The 7,297-nt window shown below is 45.6% G+C and overlaps 1 protein-coding gene and 1 long non-coding RNA gene across 3 annotated transcripts in view; one reads left to right on the forward strand and one right to left on the reverse strand.

Moving 5' to 3' along the window:
• LOC102020247 overlaps nt 1-7,291 on the forward strand; it is a 9,791-nt gene extending 2,500 nt beyond the window's left edge. The window contains exons 2-4 of the long non-coding RNA XR_263889.2: nt 1,962-2,282; nt 2,497-2,676; nt 5,272-7,291. This is a non-coding gene — a long non-coding RNA (uncharacterized LOC102020247). The remainder of the gene's footprint in view (nt 1-1,961; nt 2,283-2,496; nt 2,677-5,271) is intronic.
• Zfhx3 (zinc finger homeobox 3) overlaps nt 1-7,297 on the reverse strand; it is a 276,123-nt gene that overhangs the window by 236,407 nt on the left and 32,419 nt on the right. The gene's annotated exons all lie outside the window — the stretch shown is intronic.

The following is a 7,297-nucleotide window of genomic DNA, read 5'->3' on the forward strand; positions in this document are numbered from 1 at the left end:
CCGCCCGCCGGAATCGCTTTATGTAAATGAAGCTCAACTCGCAGTTTGCAGCGCGCACCGCCCGGGGAAGGGGGGCGGGCGGGGCGGGGGGCCTTCGGGGATCCACATTACACAGCAACAAAGCGGAAGGTTAATTTGAAACTCACAGCCCCGCCGCTGCTCGGCTCCCCGGGCAAAGCCTGACATCTACAGTCGTGCCGGGCGCAGGCCGGGCTGCTCACGGTGGCCGCGCCCGCCCGCGGGGACCTGGGGACACACACGGGGCGCGCGAGGACCCGGCACTTGCTCCGGGGAACACGGGCCTCGGGGCAGGCCGGGCCCGCACTCGCACAGCCCGGGAAAGGGGACGCCCTGGCGGCTCGGCCTGCACCACCCCGGGAACCGGGCTGGCGGGAACAAAGCCCGGTCCTCCCGGAGGCAGTGACCCCTGGCTCTTCAAAAGTCAGAGGCCGGCTGCGAATCGTCGGGTGAGAAGAAAGGGACTCGCCCTGGGCCACAAAAAGCAGCCTGGGGCCTCAGAACCGGAACCAGCGGGTCTTCGGGCCCGTCCACGTCAGAGCCAGGCCACTCGAGCATGGGGACATTAGCCAATGTGGACAGGAATTTTATTTGAAACACACACCCATCCTATTAACTGCTTTACAGAGCACTTCTGTTTTTCAGCTGCAGAAACTTACAAAAAAACATCCCTTGCTCTCCATTCAAAGTTTAAGGCTAGTTTGTGAAGGGAGAAAAGGAGAGAAGGAACAGTGCTAGGGAACAGAGGTACAAAAAAAGTAACAAGAAAAGGAGCCATAGTTTACAATTAGGTAGTTTAAGGAGCAGCACTTTATAAAGCCGTATCATTTCAGAGATGGCAGGGATCATGCCCTTCCCAGGGAAAATCTACCACCAGGGTCACATTGAGTGCGGCCACCCCAGTTGGTCAAAGCAATTGCTGCACACTTATACACCTCCAAGTTCACGTTTCCCGCTCCAGTGTGCGAAGGCAGCGCCACAGAAATCTCACCGGAAGTTCCCTGTCCTCTCTGTCAGAATCCCACCCTCAGACTGAATCTACTCCCAATTCTCTCAGCATAGAAAGAAAGACACCTGCTTTTTCCCTTTCTGAAAGCCACCCACCCGGGCTGGCCTTACAGCCGGGAGAGTCTTTTCCTACTGCACAATAATGAACCATGCAAGTGTTAGAAATATAATAAGCTCACCAGGCGAAGAGCAGTATGTATGGAATCGTATTAGCATTAAGCACACACTAACAGAGACAGAAAGGGATGCTTGGCTGATGAAAACCACCATGTCCCCGTGTAAAAGGCATTTTGCACAATTTGGATTCAAATTAATGTAAATATCTAACCTGTTAGCTACAGACAACCCCTCTCTCTACATTTTAGTACAGAAAACAGACAGGGGGAAATTTTTTTTTTTTTCAGCTAGAGCCCTGAGAGAAAAGATTGCCTCAAGGGAATCATGTCCGATTAGGGACAAAGGAGGGCACAAGCCAAATTCAGTCACATGTGAGAGCGTGGGGGCAGGATGGCGGGGGGAGTGGAAAGCCCAAAAGGAAAGTGGTGGATGATTTTTGTAAACCAGAGTCCAGTCACTGCAGAGCTGTTTCCAGGCCGCCTGACCTCGGGCCCTAGAACAGGTGGTGTATTTTCAAAACACACTGTTATTTATGTTAGCCACATGAGTCAGGAACACCTTAAAGAAAACCAATTAATAATTTAATTGAAAAGGGGACTATGAATAATACATGAAAACGATGATGCTAGCAATAACGCAGGCAATGTGGCCCACCCAGCAGAGATACCCCTGGAAATCTCTTCAGGAAAATGGAAGACTCCAGGCACCCTGCTTCTCACCTGGAAGCAACCCACAGGCTGTCTGATAAAGACAACAGGAAAACCTTTATACTCCCAGAAAATCTAATGCTGCTGCTTTGTCTTAACTTTTATTAACAGGGGACAACCTCGTAATCTGGTGACATCATGAACCGAGGAGGGCCACGATAAATACTTTCAATAAAACGAAAGCTAGAAAACCCCAAGAACAACGTCTTAGTAATCTGGGAGGATGAAGAGGTTTTGGCAGAGCCCCAAGGACAACTGCCCTAAGCCAGCCCCTGTCCTAGACCATAGGTGACTGGCCTCCTGGACCTCAGAGGCCTGACCAGCAGGGCTGAGACTGACCTGGGTGCCTTTTCTTTATCTTAATCCTGCAGCAGCTACAGGCCTGGTGAGGCCTACTCAAGCTTGCCTTTGTTCCTGGCAAAAAATTAACAGGTAAGTCACAGCCAGGTAATCTATGGCCTCTGTACCATTTATGACTATAAAGGACTGCACAAAAGCCAGGGGCTACCTTGATGAAACTTATTTTCATCATTTACAAAAACAAGACCTCTTTAGAGGGGAATCGGCAACTTTCCCATTGCCATAAGGAACTCACAGTCCGGTTTCTCTGAAATACACTCTGCAAATTCTATCCTCTTCTTCCCAGAGCAGTTGCCTGACAGGAAACCCAGGGACTACCCAGCAGTGACAGCCTGACATCCTCCTCGCTGCATCCTGACCGCTGTTGACACTTAAACACACCCTCAGAAGAGGCCATTCTTCCCTTGGAGTTCTCCATACCCAGTCTCGTCTCATCTGGAAACTGTAATTGGCAACAGTCAAAAGGGTAAATATTTTAAAATAAATCAGGGAAAGCTAGCTAGCCCCTTCTCTACTCCTCCCCTTACCCATCCTCCAAACCAGAGGCCTGCCCCCCAATGCTTAGCTGGCTGCTAAATTATATGGATCCAACCCAGTCAAACCTGCTTGCTCTCACTCTCTCTCAATTTCTTTCTCTCCCCTTTCACTTCAGCAAAGGTAAATATGATCTCTGAGAGACGACATAGTGGGTGTCAGCATTCTGGGCTGTCTTCACTGCACGCTTGGGTTTAGGTAGATTCATCAATTCTTCCAGATCCTTCTATTTTTACTAAATTAGACAGCCACATTGATTTAAAAACTTGTGCTTAAATAATCTAGAGGTTTTAAAAAAGAAAACCCTGAAGAGGGGGAGAAAATAAAACTATACATGCAAATGTCTCTGAAATGAATAAGGACCCATTTGGAACTGAATAGTGCTCCATGGCCTGAGTTCACCCCGTGATTTTGAGGCCATTTTATTTAGGGGCCTGGTACCTGCTGGGTGGCCAGGCCCTGCTGGGTATGGTACAGAACGCAGGCTTTCCTGGGGACAGGCTCTGCCGGCCTGCACGGCCAGTGGAGGCCAGAGCACGAAGGCCTACACACAGATGTTTGGACTCACATTTCTCTGACACAAACCTCAGGCCTCCACATATCGGTGCAGTACTAATTCCACAGATTAATTTTTACCTCCAAATCATAAGTGGTCAGTTATCTAGTTTACTTACCCACCCTTCCCTGCTTGAGCCCTACACTATCATTGATATACACAAGAAAAACACAAATGAGTAACCTTTAAAAAAAAAAAAACAAACTGTGATTTGAAAGAGTTTTTCCCTAATAATTGGCAAAGCTCAAGTCTAGAGAAAGCAAAAACACAGAAGTTGCCCTGAAAACAGCTCTCAATGTTAGTAGACAGCTCTCTCTATTTCTTTAAAAAAAAAAAAAAATTATTTCTGAAAGGGCAAAGAGAATTTGCCATGCAAGACTTTTATACCCAAGGGGATTCTTACATTTGTGTTTCTAAACCTTGAAATTGAGAATTTTAATGAAAAGGCAGACAGATGCTTAAGGACATCATTGCAATCAGGTCCATACATTATAGGAGAGAGTGGCGCTTTGTTTGGATCCAAGAAAAAAAGGAGGTGGACTCCTATGTTGTTCCTGGGCTATCCCCAACTGTCTGAAACATCCCTTTACACTGGCTGGCCTGACGCAAACCCCTGAATTCTTGGAGGGGAAGCAGGTTGGAGGCAGAAAAAAGGAAACAGGAAACAGGAGAGGAAAAGAAAAGGGGGAGGGGATATTGCCTGTTTACACAAACCCTAGTTGTTGTTGTTTTTTAAATAAACCCTAGTTTAAAAAAAAGCATTCTCAACACAGTCCATGCCACAGTTTAATGCCACAGTCCATACCAACAGTTCTTCCACTCCTGAGCTCTCCCAGTCCATCATTCAGTGGTGTATCAGAAGCACAACAGCCACCGGTCAGATTTTTTTTTTTTTTTATGAAGAATTTCATGTAGATTTGTAATGCTTCCCTATCAAGCAGCCACTTCCAAATAGGGGCAGGATACTATAAGATAAACAAAAGATGACTCTTTCACGCTTTTCCCCAAATAATTCTCCAATCCCATTTTCTTATCTTTTCATTGTAGTCATTTCTGTTCAAAATCTGTGCTAATCTGACTTCACAGCCCTGAGCTGAAATTTCACATATCCTCCAAGTCAGTCAGTGTTTTAGAATTTGGATTTCTATTGAGGCTGTTCCAATCGCCAGTGAGGCCTACGGTAAAATGTGCTTCATGCTGTTCCGTTTGTCTCTCTGCAGACAAATAGAAACTGTGAAATTTAAAGAATGGATAAAAAAAAAATCTAAAACAAAGAGGTTAAAAAAATAGGACAAATGTTTTTGCTTTTGTGTCTCCCTGGAGCAATTGTTTGGGGAAGTCTGCATTGACAATAACCATGAGAAGGCCATCTAAAGGCGATGTGCTCACAAGGGGACTCCTTGCCTGCTGCCTTTGGTCTGGGAGAAAAAGTACCTTAGCTCCGTTCTCCAGGAACAAAAGGCCAGGGCCACGGAAGGGGGGAGAGGTTACGGGGCTTTCACAGGGAGCCAAGTGTCAATGCTGGTTCATTTTTCACCCGTCTTAGTTGGAAAGCAGCTCAGGGAACTTCCTAATGACTGCTTTTCTCTCTCTCTCTCTCTCTCTCTCTCTTTCTCTCTCTCTCCCATTTCTAAACTTAAAGAACAAAACAATAATATTTTTTTGAACCTAAAACCCACCATCCTATTAGAGGAAAGCCTCCGGGGCCTACACAGTCAGCTTTTCCTCCTTCTTTTGCCCCACCTTACTTTTTTTCTTAACGGGGGTTCCAATTGTAGATTACATGGAAATAAGAAGCACTGGACATTATGGTCACTTTTAGTAACACCAGCATGGCCTTTATATTTCCAAAAAGGCAAAGGACAGGATGAAAAAAGAAATAAACTGCAAAGTACAGGGATAGGAGGTGCTGGGATGAGGGAGTGGTTTGGAGGCCAAGACCTTGAAACAGTTTTTTTTTTCTTTTCACAGCATGGAGTCACTAATGCCAGCTTCTGATGTGCAACTGAATCAAAGTCCCCAAGTCATCCTTACAAGGTGGGGTTTTGGGGAGGAGTCTTGAGAAGCAGACAATAAGGACGCATTGAGGACCCAGACAAGGTATAGTGGGGTGGGTAGCCTAAGGAAAGGAAGCTGAGAGGAATCCCTGGGTGCCATGAAAATACCAGGGCAAGTGGACACTGGGGTATTTAACCAGATTTGAAGCTGCAAGCATTCTCTCCAGCGGGTAAACCCTAGGACCAGGCAAAGATGCGCGACTCTCAGCCTCTGAACCCCAGACCTGGCAGCTTACCTCTCCCCTTCCCCAGGCAGCCACAGGCTCTGGCTGAGAAGCAAGGTAGGGGGAGGGATTGAGAGGGCCCTGCAAAGAAGCACAATAAACAACTCAAATATGAACGGAAATGACATCAGCAAAGTGAAGGACCTGTTTACTGCAGATCAAAACAAAACAAACTTCCAAACCTTTTGTGTACACAAGATAACTCTATAAAAAGCCTTCCTAAAATGTCAGCAGGGTCCACACATTAGCATCCAAAACACACACACACACACACACACACACACACACACACACACACACACACACGACAGTTACCATGGGGAAAGGGGAATGATGGGAAGATGATGGGGGGGAATCAAACTAGACTGGGCCAACAACCCAGTTGCTGCTGCTTCTCTCTGCTGAGCCTTAATATTTATTGGTGTTTATAATCTGAAAGCCATGCTCTGTGTTTCACTTAATACAAGGCCAGACAACATTGTCTAATGAGGCAGCATTACAATCAGCTTGTAATACTGAATTTTTAATGCTGCCAAGGATTCTGTTACATAATAATATGAAAAACAGAAGCTGAAAGTGGGGTTCCAGTGACAGGACCTTCTGAGAGCCACGAGATTCCTCTCTCTGCACCCACTCCCAGCTTCTGATTTGCAACCATCTCTGCATCCCCATACAGGTCGGTATGGAAATCAAGAGGCTTTCCTAGGAAATCCACACTTTTCATTATTATTATTATCATCATTATTATTATTATCATTATTATTACACTCTGATCCAAAGTTCTACTTCAAGAGTTTGAATTCTAGCTTGTCTGGGGTTAGAGGTCTAAAGTGAAAAAAAAAAAGAATTTCTTTTGAAAGGAGGAGGCCGAAAAGACAAAGAATACAGGAGAGGAAAGGGGATGGCTTATTTTGAGCTAACCAAGCAATCTGAGGGGGAAAATCTCAAAGGGAGAAAGAAATAAGGGGGTGGGGGCGGTGAAGACTGCAGACCATATTCATAGCTGCTTCACTCAGTTTACATTGGTGTAATTTAAAAAGCGTATATATAGCCGCCATTGCTCTTCTCTGTAATACCCCAAGACTGTAAATCTATAACCACTGCAATGATTTAGTGATTAAAAACATGATAACATATTGTGTAACTGCAAACCACAGAACCCCTGCCAACTCTCCTCTAAGATAAAGGGAGAAAAAATACAGAAAATGTGTTGCTTGCAGCGATCTTCCTAAACCCAAAAGATTGTAATAAAAAACCTATAGAGCAGACGATCGGAAAAGGGTAAGTGAATTGTGTGAAGCCAGCAAAGGGGAGGGAAAAAAAAGGCAGCTTTATGTGGGATTCTTTTCCTTGTACTAACAAATTACGACCTAAACATGCCTTTTCTTTTCTCTCTCTCTTTTTTTAAAGTTTGTTGTAACTGGAATAACTGGTCTTGTGCACTGTCTTGCATATTCAAAGCTGCTTTGTAATCGGATCTGTAGACCCAACCTTATTTGCCTGAACTCAATAGGGTTTTTTTTCTCCCCCTCCTCTCTTGTTTTGTTTTGGATTCTGTATTGTGGGTTTTCTGCTATAGCTGGGAACAGAGGTCTCTATAGGCAGAGGTTCTGGTGCCTTTAAGCTACTGAGCGAACACCTGAGAGGGGCAGGCACGATTTGTAACATGGCAGGAGGAGCCTAACACACACACACACACACACACACACACACACA

The sequence above is a fragment of the Chinchilla lanigera genome, unplaced genomic scaffold (assembly GCF_000276665.1).
Source record: "Chinchilla lanigera isolate Chin_1 unplaced genomic scaffold, ChiLan1.0 scaffold00083, whole genome shotgun sequence".
NCBI classification, from domain to species: Eukaryota; Metazoa; Chordata; class Mammalia; order Rodentia; family Chinchillidae; genus Chinchilla; species Chinchilla lanigera.